Genomic DNA, 24,602 nt, shown 5'->3' with positions numbered 1-24,602 from the left:
GACATCTGGCCTGCTGCAGTCAGTAGGGTTACAAAGAGTAAAAAATGATGGAGTGACTGAACAACAACTGGGGGCTGTCAAGCAGAACTTTTAGAAAAATCAGCTCCCTCTTTGTTCACCACTAAAAAGCAGCTCACAGATAGAGGACCCTCTGTGTAAAATGGGCTTGCAGTGACTGCAGGCAGGATGACGTGACAGAGCAGAAGCTGAGCTCCCAGAGCAGAGCCTCCAGTCTAAACTCTACCAGTTTGAGCTTCTGATATGACTCAGACTCAACCCAACCTGTAACCGTCACCATGCAGACTGCCTTAGGCCCAGCCCTTCCCAAAAGCCTTCATGAGGCCTCTCAACTGCCTGCCAGTCAAGGCTGCACATGACCTAATCCGAGTCACACCTCACTCTCACTACTCTCCAAACCACAAACATCAAGCTCTGCCCAGGGTTACCCGCTGGCTTCTGCATTTACCTCACTTCCCACCATCTTGCCTTTCCTCCTGTCATTCCTTAAACCCTCTTCTCTCACTAAAAATGGAGCTGTTTTCTCAAGGTCCAGTCCTTCCATGAAAGCATCCCTGTTTCCCCAAACTCAAAGTTACCATTCTCTCCTATGATAGCACTTTATCAGTATGTCTTTTATGACACCACATCATGCTTTCCTTTATATCACAGTAGTTTATGTCCCCTATGACTTCAATGTTCTTCAAAATGTGGGTCAGGACCCACCAGTGAGTTTTGAAATCACTTTAGTGAGTCATGACCTGAATTTTAGAAAATGAAATAGAATAAAACAGAAGATTTTAGAATGCATCACTTGTAAAAAATATTTCTCACCTTGGTTTTTTGCTAGAAAACTTAGAAGTCACTGCCTCACTTAGTAATGTTTTCAGCTTCTATGTACAGAAAGCATCCATCCAACCAGTTTAAATAACAAAGGATTTATCAACTTATATAATGAGAAATCTGGAGGTAGGGGCAGCTCTAAGTTAGTTTATCAGTAACTCATGAACATCAAGGACCCAGATTTTTGCCATCTCACTATTCTCCCAACTATCTACCCTTATGTTTGCAAGATTGCTGCAGGGGTTCCTTGCATCACAACAACATCCAATGGAAGAAAAAAATGAACTTATTCTTTGGATCTCTTATCAGAAAAAAAAAAATTTTCTCAGAACTCCCCCTAACTCTTAGTAGATCTCCTTCTGTTTCTCTTTGAAATAAATTGAAATGAATGATATGCCTACCCAAGTGTGGCAAGGAAAATCAAAATCAAAATCAAAAGGATCAGAGCACCTTCCCCGAGCACTGAGCAGAAATATGGGGAAGACTAGTGAATATGAGGTAGGCAAGCAAAGTATCTACCAGTTCCACACAAGGTACTTCAGGGTCAGATCAGGGTCCCTTTCTCTTCATATTCTCTGCAAGGCTTACCACGCAGTAAGTCTAGACAGTCACCTCAATTTCCAGTGGTAAATTAAATCAATCACTTTGCCTCAAGGTATAAATATTCATGGGCTATATAGATCAAATATCCAATCTGAGAGACCAGAGGCATTCTGTAGACATGATTTGCCAATATATAACTCATCAGAGGCTAGGGTTTTTCTCTGTCTTAATTTTTCTATTGAATTTTTAAACACAAAGGGCTAGACTAACAGCATGGTACTTTGTAATACCATTTAAATAATAAAACACGTATTTGTCACCATGCAGATGGCAGCTGAAGATCCCACAGATGGAATTGTGGCTCTCTGGAGGAGACGGTAAGCGTGTGACGGTGGGTGTAGAGAGACGGCTGTATGGGGTGGAGAGACATTACGTCATCCCAGATATGGGCTTTCTTTGGGAACCTGGCAGGCTTACTGCTGAATCACTCGGCTAGGCAAATTATTGGCGTGTGAGTTGTACAAAGGTCCCTGTAATTAAGCCCTTGTTCCACCACTCTCCTTGGCATCTTTCTGCTTATATTGCCATTTAAGGCCAGACTTGAAAATCTGAATACATAAAATAATACTCTGTAAGAGTCAGTGTCTTAGAGGATGGAGCCAGTGCTTTTTCCCCTGTCTTGCATGCACACGCATGTGTACATACACACACACACACACACACACACACACACATCAAACCACAGGTTCAGAGGACTTTGAACTGCAGAAGGCTTTTGTTTCTGAGACGGTTAGAATCTTTCTCTTTGTTCCTATTATAACTGCATGATTCTCCCACCTGTCCAGTAAATAAGACTAGCCTTGTGAGTTGCCTCGCAACTCCTTAAAAAGTACACTTGAAATTAACACAATATTGTAAATCAACTATACATCAATTAAAAAAAAAAAGACAAGAAAAAATGGAGGCCTTGTGTGCTGGAGTAGCATAGTGAATCTTTTCTCATCTGGGCCGCAGATGCTGTGAGTGCATCTGGTTGGCCTGGGGGCAGTAGACATGGGTTCTACTCTTGGCTCCACTACTAACTGGTCATCTAGTTGTGTGTTTTTTTTTTTAGGGAAGTATTTATTTATTTATGGCTGTGCTGGGTCTTCATTGCTGCACACAGTCTTTCTCCAGTTTCAGTGAGCAGGAGCTAATCTCCAGTTGCCATGCACAAGCTTCTCATCGCCGCGGCTTCTCTTGTTGTGGAGCACAGGCTCTAGGTGCATGGACTTCACTGCCCCATGGCACGTGGAATCTTCCCGGACCAGGGATCAAACCCGTGCCCCTGCATTGGCACGGGGGCTTCTTAACCTGAATCACCAGAGAAGTCCTGTTACCTGGCTGTCAGGTTGCACTGGGGCTGTGGGTCGTCCTGCTCGGCCAGAGCTCACTAGAAGTTCCATACTCAGTTTCAGGAGAGTCCTTGGCTGGCAAAGTCAGTGGTATGCTTGCAGCCAGAACATGAGGTGTCCAGAAACTACAGAGAAACACTGAAGATACGACCGCAGAAATAAGTACCATCACACAGCGCTTTCACATACGTTATCTCATTTGATTTACTCCCTCTATCAACTTTATAAGGTATTTACACTGATTTTAAATGAGATTCTAGAGACCATAGACCATAGAGATTAAGGCTGGTGCTCAGGCACATTTTTTTTTTTTTTTAGTTAATTATCATTATTATTATTTTGACTGTGGCTTTCGGGATCTTAGTTCCCCACCCAGGGGTGGAACCTGTGCCCCCTGCAGTGCAAGCAAGCAGTCCTAACCACCTGACCACCAAGGAAGTCCCTCCCAGGCACATTCTTAAATGTGTTATTTACCAGATGGCTTGGGAGAATTTGGAAAGGAAGTGGCAAGTACACAGAACCACAGGACTGCACCCTCGTTTCCTTTTGATAACATTACCCCATAACTGATCAGAGCCAAGATGTATTGAGTGCTTTCTAGGTGCCCTGCACTATGCTAAGTTTTTCAACGCACTTAAGCTTCACACACAAGAAATCATGAAGTGGGTGCTATGATTACTTTAATTTACAGATAAGGAAACTAACCCTTAGAGAAAGAAGCAAATTTTTTTTCTGGTTGTGGCTATCTTATTTTTCCTCCTGTTTCCCAACCCCCCCCCCACCCCCCGCCACCCACCCCACCCCCTACCCCCTGCATGTGAAGCTGAAACTCCAATACTTCAGCCACCTGATGCTAAGAATTGACTCATTGGAAAAGACCCTAATGCTGGGAAAGACTGAAGATGGGAGGAGAAGGGGACGACAAAGGATGAGACAGTTGAATGGCATCACCAACTCAATGGACATGAGTTTAAGTAGGCTCTGGGAGTTGGTGATGGACAGGGAGGCCTGGCATGCTGCAGTCCATGGGGTCACACAACTGAGCGACTGATCTGAACTACAGTGTGTGGGATCTTATTTCCTCAACCAGGGAATTGAACCTGTGACCCTTGCAGTGGAAGCTCAGAGTCTTAACCACTAGACTGCCAGGAAAGTCCCTCCTGTTCTTTAAAAGACTCATTCTTCAGGACTCAGTGCCAAGGTTCCTGGTAAGTCTCTCCCTGCCTCATCTCTCTCATCTCAAGTGCTCCACTGTCAACCTCACTTCCTCTGCCATACTCCCCCTGTTCATGTCATTCACGGGATGTGTTGGAATCTGTAGATAGCTTGTTTACTTACTGGTGTGCTGCTTTATTTAGTCTCCACTATTCAGATATAAGCTTGGGAGGGCAGGGACCCTGGCCTCCTGATTGTCCAATGCTGGTGTCTGGCAGGATGTCTGGAATATAAGTACTCAACACAAGTGTGATTGAATGAATGAGTGCATGCATAAATCAATGAGTGTAGTCGATCAGTGGGATTTAGACATGAGTTTGTCTAATGACAGAAAGAAAGCTGTAGCCCCTCTGCTCATGCGTTTACTCATTTATGCTTTCAACAAGCATTATTACATTTATCAGTAAATGTCAGGCACTGAGGCAGGTGATGAAGCATCAAAGAGTAAGACAGTCTCTATCCCTGAAAAAGCTCACTTACGAGGGGTGGAGGTGATAGTTTGGAGGAGTGATTGAGTGAGGTTTATAAAAAAGCACAAATAATATTATAATGTGATATGGCTTAGAATAAAGTGTAAAATGACACATCAGGAGAGAAAGAGAATTTAGTGTTTCTGCTGGACTTGGAAGACTTCTACAGAGCAAATGACTTTGAACCTGACCTTGAAAGAGGACTCTGAACTGTGGAGGAGGGCTCATAGTACTTCTGGGGACAGCATAGTGCCTGTCTCCTGTGCTGCACTGCTGAGTCACATTTTGATCACAGTGCCCAGTTGTTAGAAGGGCTACTGACCTACTGACCTTTCAGTGGAAACATCACAGAGTGGACCCTGTCGGGGGTCAGGGTGAGAAGGCACCAGGAGGCGGGTCTGAGTGGTATCTAGGTGTCCTCCAACACTGAAAGAGACATGACTGGGAGGATTGTTTCTCAGAGGAAAGCACCAAAAGACAGAACCAGAGCAGAGCATGGAAACAGCCTTATTCCTGCCCTAAACACACAGAATTTCCTAACGAGAGAGCGGACTAACCCAAGTGTATATATTAGCTTGTAGTTTTCGAAACGTCTTCTCAAACATTATCTCATTTGATCCTCCAGTAGCCTGCTAGACATTCTGAGGCTCAGCAGGACCATTTAGTATTCATTCTTTTGGTCTACGTTTATGAAGGGCCATACCCCAGCCAGACCTGGGTGATGCAAAGGGGAAGAACACAGCCTCTGGCCCCAAAGCACTTAAGTCCAAAGAGGCAACGAGGGCACCTTGTAAAGTGCCACGACTCCACTCAACCCTAAGCAGGAAAGAGGCTTAGCCGAGAGGACACAGGAGTGGAGCGCTGAAGTGGTGGCAACACTATGGACTCCTGGGTCAGGCAGTCTTGGGTTCAAATCCCTGCTCTGCACCCACTTGCTGCACCCGCCTTGGGTGATTAAGTGAGATCATTAAACATGCACATCTTGCCTTCTTATGGCTCCTCCTACAATCTTCTAAGAGCAGAGGAGTGCGGGTCAGCGATTTTCTGCAGCCTCAAGTGAGCAGGGGATTTGCTCCTTAGTAAACAGTCAAGCAGCTGCATTTGCAAGTCACACACTACACACACACACACACACACACACACACACACGAGATCTTTAAAAATAAATGAAATGAGAATTTCCCTGGTGGTACAGTGGACAAGGATTTGATTCCAATGCAGGGAACATGGGTTCGATCCCTGGTCCAGGAAGATTCCACCTGTTGGGGAGCAACGAAGCCCGTGGGCCACGGCTACAGAAGCCTGAGTACCTAGAGCCCATGCTCAGCAACAAGAGAAACCGCCAAGATGAGAAGCCTGAGTGCCATAGCGAGGGAGTGGCTTCGGCTTACCACACGCAGAGAAAGCCTGAGTGCAACAATGAAGACCCAGCACAACGGGAAAGAAAATGAATAAATTAATAACAAGAAAAAAATGAAATGAAATCATAACATATGTACTAGTTAGGGTATAGCCTGGCTGCTAGAGCAAAGACTTAAATAGGCAGTCACTTATCCCAGATGGAAATGGATTTCTCTTTCACGTACACATTGAGCCAAGCTCTGCTCCAGGAAGTCATCCCATCTCAGGCTCTTTCCACCTAGATGCTCTGCCAGGTCCAGGGGCCTGACCTCAGCTTTCTGGTCCAAAACGGCTCCTCTTCACAACGCATGCTGTGTTCAGCTGTAGCTTGATACAGGATCTTAAGTGCTATCACCAGGATCCGATCCTCTCTCAGCATGGCTTCCATCTCCTCTGGATGTTGGTTTCAGTCTCACATAAGCTCTCCCATCATGGTCACAGGAAGATTTGGGCAGCTCCTGACTCCATGTGCTCTTAGCTTTCTGTCCAGTGTCTCCCTTTTAAGAGTCAAATTGGTAACTTGCTCTAATCCCTGTGGTCAAGTGGATGGGAAGAGTTGATTAGGGCCTTGTCACAATGGCATCACAAAGTGGGGGAATGATGAGTCCCTACATAAAATTCTCCATTTAACCAGGAGAAGGATGAATGGATATCAGGTGGTTGGGAAAAAAATCCCTTGGGAATGCCTTTCTAGTTTCTAAATGGGATGCTGTTTGACTCATGGATTATTAACTGAATGTTGCAGTGGAAAGGAAAAAAGAGGAATGAGTTTTTCTCTTTCCTTTTCCTGAGAACAAAGAAGATAAACAGAACAGTGAGCCAGCCTGAACACTCCTTTTCTTTCTTTTTTTTTTTTACTTTAACTGCTCCTAACTCCAGTACTCTTGCCTGGAAAATCCCATGGACGGAGGAGCCTGGAAGGCTGCAGTCCACGGGGCTGCTGAGGGTTGGACACGACTGAGTGACTTCACTTTTACTTTTCACTTTCACGCATTGCAGAAGGAAATGGCAACCCACTCCAGTGTTCTTGCCTGGAGAATCCCAGGGATGGGGGAGCCTGGTGGGCTGCTGTCTATGGGGTCGCACATAGTCGGACACCACTGAAGCGACTTAGCAGCAGCAGCAGCAGCAACTCCTAAGGTCTGTAACTAAGTTTACTTTTTTGCCCCTTAACTCTGCAGGAGCTACATTTTGCATCTCTTTTCCTTTGACTCTATGCTGAATACATCCCATTTCTGGTGTTTACCCTTACAACACCCTTCCCCTTGTAGTTACATTTCAGAAAGCTCACAGAGCCACCGAACTGCCATTCTCAATCACTGGGTTACTGACGCCAGTCTATGATTGTCTTTGCAACAATGCAAGAGGAAGAAATAAAAATCCTAATACCTTTGTTCCTCATCATCTTATAAGCCCCTAGACTCCTCATGGTGGGCAGGGGGAGGGCCACAGTTCTTGAGGCATGAGCCCTACTGTGTTCCCCTCTCCATTGGCTGAGAATTAAAGCCACCTTTCTACTTCCTCCAGACTCTGTCTCTGTATTTTTTCATTAGGCTTCATTGGGCAGAGAGGGCCAGGATTTTGGCCAGCAACATGAAGACACCTGATTTTCAAACTTAGTTGGTTGATAGAAGAAAAAAACCTCTATTCCTTCTTTCAATTAATTGCATGTACTTCTAGAGTGCTATAATCCACATCAGTGATCTTTTAACTTTACCCCAAAAGCCCCAGTCCTGATTATGCACCCAACTAGCACATGTATTTCTTTGTAAGTATCAGTTCAGTTCAGTCGCTCAGTCGTGTCAGACTCTTTGCGACACCATGAATCGCAGCACACCAGGCCTCCCTGTCCATCACCAACTCCCGGAGTTCACTCAGACTCACGTCCATCGAGTCCGTGATGCCATCCAGCCATCTCATCCTCCGTTGTCCCCTTCTCCTCCTGCCCCCAATCCCTCCCAGCATCAGAGTCTTCTCCAATGAGTCAACTCTTCGCATGAGCTGGCCAAAGTACTGGAGTTTCAGCTTCACCGTCATTCCTTCCAAAGAAATCTCAGGGTTGATCTCCTTCAGAATGGACTGGTTGGATCTCCTTGCAGTCCAAGGGACTCTCAAGAGTCTTCTCCAACACCACAGTTCAAAAGCATCAGTTCTTCGGTGCTCAGCCCTCTTCACAGTCCAACTCTCACATCCATACATGACTACTGGAAAAACCATAGCCTTGACTAGACGGACCTTAGTCAGCAAAGTAATGTCTCTGCTTTTGAATATGCTATCTAGGTTGGTCATAGCTTTCCTTCCAAAGAGTAAGCATGTTTTAATTTCATGGCTGCAGTCACCATCTGCAGTGATTTTGGAGCCCCCCAAAATAAAGTCAGCCACTGTTTCCACTGTTTCCCCATCTATTTCCCATGAAGTGATGGGACCAGATGCCATGATCTTCGTTTTCTGAATGTTGAGCTTTAAGCCAACTTTTTCACTCTCCTCTTTCACTTTCACATGTGCTATTTGACTACTAACTTATTACTATGGTAAACACTGATAGTGGCATCCGACGTCCATCCTTCCCTACTTCCTTACTGTAGCATTTCCTAAAGGGCACATGGCATCCTGCAATAGACTACATGTCCCAGGATCCTTTGCAACTAGATGTGATCACATGACTAAATTCTAGCCAATGAATTGTCAGATGTGTCAGGTACAATTTACAGGAAGTGTCCTCCATGAGAGAAACATGCAGTTCTTCCCTTTTTTCTCCTTCCTGCTCTCTAGAATGCAAACAGGATGGCTTGACCACAAGCAACAGCCTTGGACAATGGAGTGGAAGCCACACGCTGAAGAGATGGAGCAATCAGAAAAGATACCTTATCAGTTCTGGGTGGCTTACCGCCACACTCCAAGTACATGAGACAGAAAGAAACTTCTGTCTTGTTTAAGCCATGATGTTTTGGATATTTTCTTCTTTCTTAATCTCAGTCAAATCTGACCCTACATAATAAAATTTTATATGTTATAATACACATACCAAAATACATATAGCAAAGAAGAGATAAAATAAATGGAAATTCTAATATTTCTTGTACCCCACTGGATAGGGTTTCACATACCTCTAGGATGCATCCCTGGCCCCCTTCATTTTAGAACCCTCTGGTCCTCTTGGCCCTGGCCCTAGTCTCATGGTGCCGGGGTTAGGTACCTTTGAGAGGCTATTTACCTCCTCTCCCTGAATACACTTAGCTCTTTGAGGCAGGGGCCCTGAGCAAGCCCTCTGCACCACCTTGCCCACCTCGGGCAGAGTCCCTTCCTGGCCCTGCTTTTGATACCTGCTGACTCTTCTGTGTGTGTTTTTATCATCCAGAGTTTGCTTTTGCAATAGGGAAAGCAGACCAGAAAATCTGATGGAATTGACAAGATGAGATACAATCTGAACACAAAGAGGTAGGCAATCTGTAATTGTCAGGGAAAAAGACGTGCCCTTCTAGCCTGCTCCTGCACCACAGAACTTGAGCTAACTGGCCCGGTTCTGTAGGGAAGGGCAGGGGCGGTGAAGTGCAGAGGCAAAGAGCTTTGTTGTTCTAGAGCTTTCTCTGAGGGCAGGGCTTTCTCTTCCCTGGAAGGCGACAGTTGTGGGGTCACGCCCACCCCACCCCAACAGACATGGTCAGAGTGAACCCAATTCCAAAACTCTGAGGCTTGAGGGTCACAAATCCCCATCGAGGCTGGGCCTGGGAAAGGCGACCCTGCCAGGTCTCTTTAGGATCTGGGCGAGTTCATACTCCCTCCCTCTACCCCCTTGAGGCATCAGTGTCCTGATTGTATCACAGCTTCAAAATTCCCTGACTCATGCCATCCTCAGATTTTAAAAGAGCTTATTCAAGTGGTGTAGGCTGCACGCTCCACCCCACAATCAACTCAGCAATTCAGTACAGCACGTGTGTGTGTGTGTGTGTGTGTGTGTGTGTGTGTGTGTGTGTCCAGAGAAGGGAGGGACTGGAGAGGGGGAGACGGGTTCCTGAAACCAGAAGGAAAAGTGCGTGAGGAAACTTGCGCTGCTGATCTCATTAGGAAAGCGGTGAATTGACGCCCCAAAGAACAGCTGGCCCTGACCCCTAAGTGGGCGGGTCAGAACGGGGAAACCGCTGCGCAGGTTTGCTCAGGAAAAGCAACCATGCTGGGGAGGAAGGCATCTTCTCTCCCCAACACAGTCTGAGCCTGCTGTTCTCCGGCACTTCTAGGGAGCGAGGCTATACCATGTGATTTGCTAGTAACCATGGCAACGAACCTCATTCCTGTGAAGTGTACGGAAAGAAATCCCACAGAAAGAGATCTGGGCAGGCTGGTTGTCCTGTGCCCAAGGGCAGCTCGACTCCAACTCAGTTCGTTCTCCATTACTGCTGCCGCAGTTGTTGTCATGTTGTTGAGGAAACGACAGTGATTCCCTCTCTTCTGAGCAGGAGACATTGGCTCGTTTTGCCTCTCCTCCTGATACTTGCATCCCCTACTTTGAAACAGTCTCGGAAGACGAAAGACAAAAATAGCTCTCTCTGAAGGAGAGGATGCTAATGCATGCTGTGCTTTCAGACATGGGCTTCTCTCTGTAAAGCGTGCGCCTCCAGTACGTGAAGCCGGGAGGCAGTTGCGCTTGGCCCGCGCCGCAGAAAGAGCCCTGAAAAGGGCGGGAGAGCGAACACCCAGCTCCCTGCCAGGAGAGGCCGGGGGGTGGTCGGTGCTGTGGAAGCCGAGGCGGCAGTGGGCGGGGTGAGCCGACCCCGCCGCGGGCACTCGCCACGCCCTCCACTCGCAGGCTCACAGGAGGAAGTGGCTCTGATCTTTGTTGCAAACGAAGGCCATAATCGTCATTTGGGGAACACGCATTGTTCAATGACGCAGCATCCAGCAGCCAAGAGGGCTGCCGATGATGGGAGCGCACTTGGTGCCCTTTCTGAGCTGCAGCTTCCGTCTGCCTTTAGGAGGCCGGCTAGCGGGCGCTGCCTTTTCAGTGACCTTGAACAAGTCACTTCGCCTCTCCGGGTGTCCGTTTCTCCATCCTTAAAAGAGGCAGAGTAATGTTTCTGTAGCCTATCTCACTGGGTTTTGTGTGTTTGTTTTTAATCATCTCCTTGGCTAATCTAATGGAAAGCAGTTTAAAAAACTATAAATCTCTGTGTAGTATCATTATCCTCCTCAGTAGTGGAAATGTCCATTCTTAAAGGATTCTGAAAGTTGGAATAAGTAAGTCATCAGGTCAAAACCTTACAGTAGTACAAAGCTATAAATGTAGCTTTGTAGGGTTTTTCAAGATAGGGTTTTTCAATAATGTTTCATGACTATAAAGCAAATTGCACACTGCATGTCATCCTAAGGAACTACTCCACCTCCCCCGGTATGACAGTTTCCCTTTTACAGATGAGGCCCAAATTCACATAGCCCATGACAGAGCTGGGATTCACGTCCTGGCCTGTCTGATGTCCGAGTCTAGGGTCTCACCCGCTGCTGGGGCCTTGTGTTGGGGTAAATCACTGAAACATTCTCCACAGTGTTGGAATTAAGTTAGGAGGTGCTTGTCAGTTCACAGAACAGCATGGGTAGGGGTGGGGTGGTGTTTATAAAGAGGGAGTCTGCCTTCCTTTCTCATCTGGGGAGTACTCATTTGTCGCATGTTGACATGACCATCTCTTGGCTCCTCATGGAAAACTCCAGTAGCTAAAAGCTGGACCTCCTGGGATCCCTCGCCTAGTACTGGGTAACCATCTGGCCTGGTCATGTTTGGGCTTCCAGTCATTCTTGACTTTTCTTACCCTGCTTGTGGCCCGAAGCCTCACCCCTCTGGACCACGTGGTTGCGTCTGCACACTGGGAAGCCCCTGCAGGAGCAGAGTGAGGCCAGGTGTTTGTTCTGCCCACCCCTCTCAGCCCCCGCCCGCTCCTGGGTAGCTGCAGGTTGGCTGCCCCTCTCTTCCTTTAGGAGGTGTCAGGACTCCCAGCTGTCACCAGCCCCAGGGACTTCACGATCCCTTGGAGGGTTCCCTCAACTCTGCTCGCACTTTTAGAAAATCCCTTTATTAGACATGCCTCTCTTCCGCGGCTTGAGTGAGCTAACCTCTTCCCTTCTGGGCCCCTGCCTAACACAGCAGGAAATCCGTTCCTTCCTCCTGGGACTGCGATGGGAATGAAATGAGCCAGTGCTTGTAAATGAGCGAGCTGTGTGCTCTGAAAGGGTCAGCAGGTGAAAAAAAGGGATGAACTCCTTCCCTGAGCATCCTCTCCAGGGGGCAGAGTGGCCAGCAACCGCCTCAACTGGCCTGCCGTCTGGCTTGTCCAGGAGCTCAGCCTCCATTCTTCCTTAAGTGGTTTGCAGTGGGAAACAGTGGACACTAAATAAGCAGAACGCGATGATTTATATGATGGGCAAAAGGAAACAAGAACATTATGCCAACTGAAGGTGAAAATGAGAAGTCAAATAAGCATATAGAGCAGTTATTCATTTACCCTAAAAATATTTATTAAGCACCTGCCATATGCAAAAGACATAGCAATAAATAATGCAGACCTGCCCCATTTTCTCACAGAGTTTGTGCTCCAGTAGGGGAGAGATACACCTAACAAAGGCTACTGAAACATCTTTCCTTTTTAGTTAAAATTGTGGGGACTTCTCTGGTTGCCCAGTGGTTAGGGCACTGCACCTCCACTGTAAGAGAGCTAGCTGGGGGTATTAAGATCCTGTTTGCCACATAGTGTGGCCCCCCACCCACAAAAAAAACCCAGAAAACAAAAAACTTTTGTGGCAGGAGGAGGAATGGTGATGAAGGAAGTGACTGTCAGTTGAATACTGTGCCAGGGACTGGGTAAGGCATTTCACTCACATCATCTCATTTAATTACACAAGTTATCCTTCTTCTGCAATGAGGAAGCTGAAATCCAAAGAGTTTATTTGATTTACCAAGGTCAGCAACCGTTCGAAAAAAGCACCTGCCTGCCCCTGTCCCTACTTTTTAAGAATTTACAGATAGTGGGAGAGAGAGGTATGCAGAGAGATATTTATCAAACACCGGGTCATGTACAGTGACAGTGATGTATTCAGGGCGAAAAGGGAGCATGGGATGAGGGGAACTTTAACCTCAAAAGAGATGTTGGGAAAGACTTTTGGAAGGGAAGGCCTCAACTGAGTTTTGGAGTTGCGAATAGCCAAGCTGGAGGTAAGAGAGAGCAGGGGCTCTTGGGCAGAAGGGGTGCCAGTGAAAAGAGAAAGGAAGACTACAGAGCAAGGGCTGTGGATGGAGAGTTGCAGGGAGGGCCAAGTCTCTGGTGGAATTTTATTTTGTATCGAGAAACGTGGACTGCAAGTCTTATACCTTACCTTCCAGGTAAAGAGTTTAAACAGAGGAGCAACATGGTCAGACCTGGGTGTTAGATAGATCACTCTGGCTATTAAGTAGAGGACAAATTTGAGGTGGACAGGAATGGGAGTAGAGAGAGAAAGACTTTTCAAGAAGCTTAACTGTCATCAAGGCAAGACATGGTAAGACCCAAAGGAGGTCAAAGGTTCAAGCGATGGAGAGGAGGCAACAGTTTGGGGAACTACTTTCAAAGGTAAAGTATCAGAATGCAGTGAGCTATTGCCTTTGTAATACAAAGGAGGGAGAAGGGGCCTTCTTCCCAGTCTAGGTGGCCGGTGGATGGATGGCTGGGCTACCAATTGACATGGAGAATGCAGAAGAAAAAGCTGATTTGGGAGGCAGAGACATGATCGCTATTGTCTTATTTGTCTGGCCCCTTTGTGTTTCTTGCTCCATGTTAATGCAATAACAGATCCAAGAAGTAGAGAGCTATGATCTAAGCTAGCTGTGTCAAGTTCATTCCTGGAAACTTGAATCTATGCAGTGACCTGGTTCTCACCTCCAGACACTGGGTTGTTCAGTGATTCCTCTGACTCTAGGAGTTACCTTGTAACGCTTCCAATTAATCTTTTCTATGCATAGGCTAGTCAGGATCACTCCCTGTTGCTTATAACCAAAGAGCACTAAGGAGAGATTAATTCAGCTCTGGACACTGTGGGGTTTATGCCCATGTGACCTCCACGTGAAGACCAGCACCTCCAGGAAATGTGAATCAGAAGGGAAAGTTCTGGGCTGGGGTTATCAGCATATGAATCATGATTGTGACTAGGAATGAATCAGACCACAGAGAGAGTGCAGGGGCAAGAATACAGGTGGGCAGAGGGCGACATCCAGGAGAAGTAAAGACTGGGAGAGCAAGAAACAAGAATTTAAATGGTCAGAGAGAGCCCAGGAGAGTGCGATTTCATAGAGACCAAAGGAATGCGCGTTTAAAGAATGAATACTTGAAGATTTCACATATAGGCAGGGGACCAAAGGAAACAAGGGGCTGAACTTGGACTTCACCGGTAGACTGTTGATGATCTGTGGGGTAGCATCCTTGGAGGGAGGGTAAGACAGAAGCCAGCCATGTGAGGTGCGGAGTACCTGGAGCTGAGGGAGAGGAGGCGGTGCTCTGGGAGGTTTTAAATGAGAAACTAGATAGGAGGGGCAGGGTCAAGGGAGGGGTGATTTTAGTAGCTTCAATCAGGATTAGCTGACCCAGAGACCATGCTCCCTTCAAAATCTGCCTTTCTGGGACTTGCTGGTGGTCCGGTGGCTAAGACACTGTGCTCCCAAAGTAAGGAGCCTGGGTTCCACCCCTGGTCAGGGAACTAGATCCCACGTTCCTAACTCAGACCTGGTGCAGCCAAATAAATGAATAAATATTTAAAAGCAAACAAACCAAAATCTGCTTTCCTGTGCCCAGGGAGATTGGGGGTCTGACTGGTGAAGAGAGCCCTGGCACAAACAGTATTCTCTTCGGGTTGAGGGTTCTGCCTGCAGTCAGATGCCCCTCTGAGCGGGAGAGGATGAGGACGTTTGGAAAGCTGACAGAAGAACAAAAGCTGGTGGATTTCTTGTGCCTACTTCTGGCCTGACTTGGTTCTAGGTAGGCCCCAAACCCAAACAACAACTAAGTGAAGAAAAAGATGGAAAACTCAATTTGCTCTTATATATTCAAATTTAAAATCACCTCTGAATCCACTCCTCCACCCCTTATACCCCCTCCGCCCCCGCTATCAAATTCAGGGGAAAAAAACCAACCCAAACCATGTCTGGGGAATGAATTTATATTAGAGGGATAGTCACTGCCCTGTGTTAGCTGAGGAGTGTGTTCCTTCAAAGAAGCACAGCTTGGCAGGTCCTCTGTGCTAATGCTTCAGGTAGACTTTTACAGGTAAAGGATGAATGAAATAGAGTTGAGCCAGTGACAAGAGATTTTAAAAAATCATTATAAAATTCCTTGATATCATAAAATGTATATATGCTCATTGGAGAACCTTTGGAAAATACAGAAAGACCTAAAATAGCCTGAAGCCTCATCCCTAGGAGGACCATCTTGGAATACTTCTTTCTAGTCTCTGTATCTAGGAGCAGGGCCAGTTTTTGAGAGCTGTATTTATGGAGAATCCACTAACGTCAGTTGCTAGGCTGTTTCCGGAGTAACTGTACAACAGGATCCTACCCACAATGTGTGTGCACTAAGGTCGCTTCAGTCATGTCCGACTCTCTGTGACCCTATGGACTGAAGCCCACCAGGCTCCTCTGTCTATGAAAGTCTCCAGGCAAGAACACTGGAGTGGGTTGCCAAGCCCTCCTCCAGGAGATCTTCCTGACTCAGGGATTGAAGCTACACCTCTTAGGTCTCCTGCACTGGCAGGTGGGTTCTTCACCAATAGTGCCACCTGGGAAGGGAAAAGGATGATAGATGCAAGGGGGAAAATGGTCTAGTGTTAACCTCTATGGCAGAGCACAGCAAGAGAGAAAGGCTGAGGATGCACCAGAGATGGATCTGGAACCCAGATCTCCTGACGGCAGTTGTCAGAACCCCTGTGCACCAGACACATGGCTCTCACATCCCAGGTGTGTCTTGCTTTAAGAAACCCAACGTCCCACTCCCAGTTTCCATGTCTGGGGCATCCCTTGTATTTCAGCTGCTGTGGTAGGCTGGAGCAAGAATCCAACCTTCCCCACCGAGGCACAACCTAAGGCGCTGTTGTGTGGTGTTGCAGGGCCTCCTGGTAGAGCTGGCCTACTTCCATGCCCCATTGTTTTGGGACTTGGCCACCTGACATGCCTGGGTTAACAGAAACATTAGTGGGGGTAATGTGAGCAGGGACTTTAAACATGCTTTTATGGCTTGGCTTGGTCTCCAGCACTCCTGCCATCTGCCACAAGACAAATTTGCCTGCTTAGCCTCTGATCCCAGAATGAGGAGATACTTGGAACAGACCTGCACCCAACTGGCAGTTTGGAGCCGAGTTTATTCAGTTCCAGCCATGCAAGAGAGTCGCAGCCAGTCTACACATCCGTAAGCAATAGATAAATGCTTTCTGCTGAATTGCACTGAGATTATGGGACCATTTGTTACACAGCATTTTAGCAGCAGACACCTGATACTCTAATGGCTCAGATGTGTAACTTCAGTCATCTCCCACATTTGTATTTCCTTTATCCTCACAGCTATTCCTTGCCAAGCCCTTGTAGGCTTCTTTGAGTCATCTTCCAGATTTGTTTCCAGGTTCTCACTCCACTATCCTTCATCACTTAATCCTTGGCTTCCTGCAAAGGCTTGGTTTGTTTTTTTTTTTTCCAGAGCTGAAGCAGTCCGGCAACTCAGAGCTAAACTTGGTGGCATTTTAATAACCTGATTTAGCCTAGGGCTCTGGTACAGTTCTCTCCCTTGCTTTCCATAGCTCTTATCTTTTATCTTTATGGGATGGTCCCAGGGATCATGGGTCATTTTAGTTTAATTCTTCTCAAGTCATTTTTTAGAAGTAACAAACATAAACTTCTCTTCACATTAAGATCAAACTTCTCTCCTTGATTTTTTAAGCCCTGCTATAATGTGGCCTCACCTCATCCATTATTTAACACAAAATAATAATAATACTTAACACAATGCTTATTATGCACCAGACATCCCTTTGTTTTTCATGTTGTATAGGTTAAGATTAGGACATGGAAGCAATCTAAATGTCCATCAGCAGAGGAATGGGTAAAGAAAGATGTGGTACACATATTTAATGGAATATTACTCAGTCATAAAAGGGAACAAAATCATGCCATTTGCAGTGATGTGGATAGACCCAGAGTCTGTATGACAGAGTTAAGGAAGTCAGAAAGAGAAAAACAAATATTGTATCATATTGTTTACATGTAGAATCCAGAAATGATGTAGGATGTCCCTGGTGGTCCAGTGGTTAAGAATCTGCCTGCCAATGCAGGGAACATGGGGTCGATCCCTGTTCTGGGAGGATTCCACATGCCGCAGAGCAACTAAGTCCACACGCCACAACTACTTAGCCTGAGTGCTCCAACCACTGCAGCCTGGGTGCCCTGGAGCTTTCGCTCTGCAACAAGAGAAGCCACTGCAATGAGAACCGAGCTCTGCAACTAGAGTAGTCCCAGCTCACTGCAACTAGAGAAAGTCTCTACGCAGACAAAGACCCAGCACAGCCAATAAACAAATAAATAAAAATTGTTTAAAAAAGGAAAGAAAAACCACAGAGATGAACTTATTTGCAAAGGAGAAATAGGGACACAAAGGTATGGACTCCCTTGGCTTGCAATACTAACTGGCCACCAGTGGACTCTGCTTAGTTGGGGGAAACGCTAGTAATTTAGCAGATGTGAAATGTCTTTCTCCGACATAACACAAAGCAACAACAGGTGTCCACCAAAGGGAATGCTTTTTATTGTTACACAAATCATTTCCTATTTGAACACATAAAAATCCAAAGAACAGTTGCGTTTTCAAAACAAACAGATTAGATAACTTTGATGAAATGAGTGGCGCGGGGGTGGGCGACTGGGGAAAACAAAAGCACATGATTTTAGAAGTTGGTGGTGCTTTTACTGATTTTAAACAGAAATGAAAATTAGGACAGGATGAAGAAGAAATGAAAACATGTTCACGAAGAAGATGCCTTTTGGGGAGCAGAGCCTATGGTGATGTTCATTGTTTCCTGGAGGAAGAACAGGCTCTATTTTCTGGGCTTGGGAAGAGGCAGTGCTACCCACGCCTGGCAGGCAAAGCAAGGGCTTTCTGGAGCCCGCCCTTCTGCATCCCTAAGGCGGCCAAGCTCATGTGCTCCCCACATCTGTCCATCCTTGCCCCCAGCCGCCTTCCGAGAGGTGCGCACGTGGACAGCCAAGCTCTTTGTTCTCTCTTAACATCTGTTCTTTCCAGAGCCTTCTCACTGCTCCCACCCTTCTTTTCCCATGCCGGGGCTAGTGTTGCAATTTTCTGACAGTTTATAGGAAACTTTCCTCTCCATCTTGGCTATAATGACACAGCTACTGAGTCTTAAAGGCTGACCTTTTATCCATCCTCTAAGTGTTAATTCTTCTGACCGTTTTTCTTGACCATTTTCAGAGGTGGAGAACTCTCTTAAGATGGCCAGTTCCTCCTTTAAGAGCTTTAGTTTTTTCTTCTAAATCCAAATTGATGTTTCTGATAACTTTCAATCAGCTGAAATAGAATTAATCAATTGACTTCCTCTTTTGGAGTTTTTCTCCTCATATGGAATTCTTTTTCTCTTATAGATTGTTAATTGTCTTCCCAATATCTGTTTTCTCCTTCAAAAGTAATGGTCTTAGCTGGGCATGAGGCAGCCAGTGAAAGAATACAGTTCTCAGACTCCCTTTAAGCTGGGTGTGGTCATGTGATTGAGTGCAGCCCAGAGTGATATGAACAGAAGCCATATAAGCAACCTCCTGTAAGGTCCTGAAAGTGACTGACTCGTACATCTTGGCCTCTATCTTCCTTCCTTCTGGCTGGGAATGGGGAGGCTAGGGCAGTCACCATGGACCTACAAGTGGAAGCCTCTTGTTGAGGACATTGTGACATGGGTTGAACCACTTGCCACCTCAAGTAGAGAGAGAGAAATGAGCTATCACGGTGGTAAAACCTCTGTATTCAACACTCAGAGCAGCTTAGCCTGTATTCAACATTCAAAAAACTAAGAGGATGGCATCTGGTCCCATCACTTCATGGCAAATAGATGGGAAAAAAGTCGAAGCAGGGGCAGATTTTATTTTCTTGGGCTCCAAAATCACTGCGGATGGTGACTGCAGTCATGAAATTAAAAGACGCCTGCTCCTTGTAAGGAAAGTTATGACATGCCTAGACAGCATATTAAAAAGCATACCTTTGCTGTTAAGAGTCCATATAGTCAAAGCTTTGGTTTTTCCAGTAGTCATGTATGGATGTGAGTGTTGGACCATAAAGAAGGCTGAGTGCCAAAGAACTGATGCTTTCGAATTGTGGTGCTGGGGAAGACTCTTGACAGCAAGGAGATCAAACCAGTCAATCCTAAAGGAAATCAACCCTGAATATTCATTGGAAGGACTGATGCTGAAGCTCTAATATTTTGGCCACCTGACGCAAAGAGCAGATGCTGCTGCTGCTGCTGCTAAGTCGCATCAGTCATGTCCGACTCTGTGCCACCTCATAGATGGTAGCCCACCCGACTCCCCCATCCCTGGGATTCTCCAGGCAAGAACACTGGAGTGGGTTGCCATTTCCTTCTCCAGTGCATGAAAGTGAAAAGTGAAAGTAAAGTTGCTCAGTCATGTCCAACTCTTAGCAACCCCATGGACTGCAGCCCACCAGGCTCCTCCTCCCATGGGATGTTCCAGGCAAGAGTACTGGAGTGGGTTGCCAGACTCACTGAAAAGACCCTGAAGCTGGGAAAGACTGAAGGCAAAAGAAGAAGGCGGCAGCAGAGGAAAAAATGGTTAGATAGCATCACTGACTCATTGGACATGAATCTGAGAAGATCCAGGGGATGGTGAAGGACGGGGAAGCCTGGCGTGCTGCAGTTCGTGGGGTCGCAAAGAGTCAGATATGACTGAGCAACTGAACAACAAGCCATGCCTTAATCTCCTCGTCTCCATTTAAGACAGTCCTACTCATTTCTCAGCCAGGAATGTGCCTGTGCATCCTTTGACCCCAAAGCCTTTTGATTTATCTCGTGTTGGGCCTTACACTCTATCTTGTACTGCATTGGTCTCTGCACGAGTTTTATTTGCTCTATGAAGCTCAAAGAGGACAAAGGGCCAAATCCTAATCATCCCTTTATATTCTATATTACAAAGCCTAGCACACTGCCTTCACCTGACTGATTGTCAAAAAACGAATCAAATGAAAGCACAGACTGTTCTTCAGTGTCTATGTGCATGATGTATTACAACCAAATATAGTCATACTTATAGAGAGATTTAATAACCATATCCAAAGGCAGTGAGATAAGATGTCACTGTCATGCTAGAGAATGAGGTGCCAAGCTGGCAACCTACTGGTCTTCATCCCGTCCGACATCTGTATCAACTGCAATGAAATAGTCAGCATACCCATCACACCTGTGGATAACACAATGGGAGGCCAATAAAGTACACAAAGGAATCAAGAATCAAAAAGATTTGTGTAGAAAAGAACAATGGATGAAAATTAAACTTTAACACATGAAGTTCTGAATTACCAGTTTGAAAATGGGTAAAAAAATGGGAGAAAACTAGCTTAATTAAAGATTATATTTTTTAAAGGCTTAAGGATTTTTATTTGACTGGAAGCCCAGTATGAGTCAAGAATACGATGAGAAGGCCAAAAATTTTTAGAGCAATTCCGGGCTGAATAAATTTACTCAAGAACTTAGTAGGCACTTATTGACTGCCTACTAAGCACAAGGTGTTGTGTGGGAGATGAGGATGAGGAAGGGGTGGCCCCTGCTTGCGAGGAGCTTACAAAGACGTGGCACGTGTCCCACCCACAGCCTAGGTGGAAAGCATTTGCAAAGAGGTGGGAGCTGGTACAAGTTTGACGAAAGGGGAGTAGCTGAGTTTAGCTTGAGTGTGGGCTCGTGAAGAGCAGGAGCGCTAAGGGAGGAGCTGGGTACCAATCTGCAATGTTCCCTCTGTGCCAGGCTAAGGAGATTGGGATTTATGTGAAAGGAGGTGGCAACTGAAGGATTTTGCAGGAAAAAAAGAAAAGATTAGTATTTTAGGAAGATTTCTTTGGAGCAGTCTGTTAAGCAGATTGGAGTGGGGAGACACACAGCAGATAAGAAAGGGAGGCATCTCTTTAGAGCCTGTCATGTTCAACATCTTCACTTTATAGTGGAGAAATGGAGGCCAAAGGTGTAAATCATGAACCCAAAGCCACACAGGGACCACAGAGCCAGGATCCAGGACGGGGAGCAATTGCTTGGATGTTGGGGGTTGGGAGGGAAGGAGGAGAGGCAAGGCTACTGCATTTTAAGGACAGGGACACGGGGATGACGGCAGTGGGATTCGTGCACGCTGGAAACACGAGGAGGAACAAGTTGGAGGAGTCCCATTGTGGGTGGATTCCACCTTAATAAAGGGCTTCCCTGGTGGTTCAGACAGTAAATAATCTGCCTGCAATGCAGGAAACCCAGGTTCAATCCCTGGGTCAGGAAGCTACCCTGAAGGGAATGGCTACCCACTCCAGTATTCTTGCCTGGAGAATTCTATGGACAAAGGAGCCTGGTGAGCTACAGTCCATGGGGTTGCAAAGAGCTGGACACGAGTGAAGGACTAACACTTTCATCTTAATAAAACTGGAATGTGTCCAGAAGATAGTAACTAGAAAGAGAGTCTCAGGAAGGTATGATAGAACTGCTTGATGGCGGTAGTGGTTTAGTTGCTCAGTTGTGTCCGACTCTTGCAACCCATTGACTGTAGCCTGCCAGGCTCCTTTATCCATGAGATTCTCCAGGCAAGAATACTGGAATGGGGTGCCATTTCCTTCGCCAGGGATTCCCGACCCAGCAATCAAACCTGGGTCTCCTGCATTGCAGGCAGATTCTTTCCCAACTGAGCAATGAGGGAAGCCCAATAGAACTGCTTAGTCTGGAGAGACCTGAACTGATTGCAAGGAGCAGAGTTGAGATTTCTGGGGAGATCGGTGGCCATCTCCACATCTTCACAGATCTGAGGGCTTTTACAGAACACTTGTGAAATTGCCTCTTAATTAGCATGATACCAATGGGGGGCGCTATTGAGTGGCAAGGGTGTGGGCTGTGGAAAGGGCATGGGCCAAATGATTGGGGCAAATCCTCTCTGTAAAGCACTGTAGCGGGAGCAAAGGCTCTGCAGTCACACAGACCTGGGTTCTAGGCTCAGCTGTTGGGCAAGCTGCTGAGCCTCTCTGTGCCTTAGTTCCCTCCGATCCAAAATGAAGAAGCTAGATTGGAAGACTTGAGAGATAACAGTCTAGATAGAAATTTTCTTGGTACTAAAAATGTGGTGTATGTGCATAAAATAAACAAAATGGAAATTTTAAGGTTATCTGATTTGGATTTTGCTCCTGAACCTGTACTAATATTGGTGATGAGAACAGCCAGCCTGCTTCTGTTGCACTCCACGATGGCATGTAATGATGGGAAAGAGCTGACATGTTCACAAAAGCACTTTTCTCTGTGGGTAGGAGTGGAAAATAGTCCCATTTAGCTGATATCACTAATTTTTAAAGAAAACCATATGAGCTAGAGAGAACTGAAGATGAATGTGGGAGCTATGAGTCAACCAGTGAATTTCAACCACATTAATTTTACATTATAAATGACACAGTTTTAAAATTTCTTAGATTTTATAAAACGTGATTTTTCTTTTAAAAAGCTCATCAAGATACATGTCAATACATGTTAAAAAAAATCACTGAACATTTACTCCCATCCTAACACATCTTCAAAACAATGACTATGCTCTTAGCTATTTTTAATACAAAATCCATTTTCTAGCAGCCTTAAAAACTGACAGCAATACGTTTTGTGAAAACTGTCTTTTAATAAAAAAGTGTCTTTGTTATCATGTGGTTTTTTTCCTTTTCAAATTGTTTTGTAAGAGATAATGTTGCTTAAAAATATCCAGCATTTCCATTAGACAGGATATATTAAAAAAGCTTCTAGATAAGCCATGTTTATACATAGTTCCTTTAATCTTAGATATCTAATTTTTAAATAGCAGAAGTAAGAGGTTGCTTTCCTTTTTGTGGTAGAATCAAAGTGGCATTACAAATTTTCAGGTAGAGAACTACAAAATACGGCCTAGAGATTATGTAAGAAAGATCCGTGCTTGCCATTCTCACCTCAAAGCAAAACAAGACCAGAGGCAGCAAAGAATTTCAAAGCCTGACAGCGGATTGTGGAAAATGCTTCTATCAAATCAAAGTTTGGAACAATCTTGAACTGTGGCAAGCAGAAAAGAACATTGTTAAAAATAGATATTCCTTCTCTTTTAACCATAGGTAGTCCTGCAGCATTTTACATGAGCAACACAGAGAGACCGGACCCAGTTTTAGTTCATTCTCGGTCACTCAACTGTTCCCAGCCTCAGTTTTTTTCCATCACCAAAATGGGAGTGATGTTACTTATTTACTGCCAGGGTGAGCATGAGGCTGGCATGAGATCATGCATATGAAATGCTCTGTAAACCATGCAGGGTTGTCCCGGTGTGGGTGGAGTCCGTCAGCTCACAGTCTCGCTACCAGCCTAGAAAGGATTAGGAGCTATTGTCTAGTAACACACATCGTCAGTATCAAAACTGCAATCAGGATTCAGTTCGGAATAGCAGTATTAAGAGGAGAAAGAATCTGCTCTGCCCATTCCAACAGCGATACAGTGCCGCTTCTTGGCACAGACCTCCCACCCAAACTAATTAAAGTTCCACACAGGTAGAAAAACATTCGCCACGTGGACCTAAAGGACAGAACTGTCTCTGGCTTTGGGTTTTTTGTTTTTTGTAACAGAAAGCAGAATTCTCTTTGTTTAAAAAAGAATAGTGAGGGAAGGGGAGTGTACGTAGGTTTGCTCAAATGCTCGAGAAGATGGTTTAAGCAACTGGAGGAATAAAGGGAGGAGCACCGAGGAAAGGACGTGCAGCACGCAGCGTCTAAAGGTGGAAGCAAACCCCCCAGCAATGGGTTGCAAATGCCTTGGTAACACGTGAGGCAGGTAATGATGATGAGAGGGCAGAATGCATGAATACTGAAGACGCGCTCACGGAAAACAGGCGTCTCCTTTCAATTAGCTTTGCTGCTGGGAGAATCTCCTCTTTCAAGCGCCTGATCATTCACCCAGCTGAACCTTATTTGTGGTCCTTGTCATGTCCTAAGGGGGTCCTTGGGCTGGCTGATCGGGGGTGGGTCAGTAACCGGGCCAGAGTCCCCAGGAGGAAGAGCTCTTGTGAAGGGAGCACAGCCTTTCTGATGGTGACTTAGATACTGGAAGCCAGATGTCATTCCTTGGATGAGGTAATGATTCCTCCTCCCTGGCCCGCCCACTCCCCCTTTTGAAATGCTCTATTTTCCAGGAATATGCTGGAGAGACTACTTGTTGTTCCCCAATGTCTGTTCTCTTTCTCCCTCTTAATATGATCTGTTTTTACTGGCTGCCCAAAACAAAGACAACATCTCCCAGCTTTCCTTGTGGCTGGTGCGGAAGTGCCGGGCACATCTGGGGAGCGGCATGCCCTGCCTCTCTCTCTTGCCTGGGCCGAGGATGTGGCCATCTGGGCCAAGCAGGTGAGGACCATCCCCTAGAATGATGAGGCAGTAAGACAAGGGGAGCCTGGGTCTCTGACATCTGGAGCCCCCACAGAAGTCCCAGGTGGCCAAAA

This window comes from Budorcas taxicolor, chromosome 14, assembly GCF_023091745.1.
Source record: "Budorcas taxicolor isolate Tak-1 chromosome 14, Takin1.1, whole genome shotgun sequence".
NCBI lineage: Eukaryota > Metazoa > Chordata > Mammalia > Artiodactyla > Bovidae > Budorcas > Budorcas taxicolor.
The sequence above is the reverse complement of the archived record's forward strand: the minus strand, read 5'-3'. Positions refer to the sequence as shown.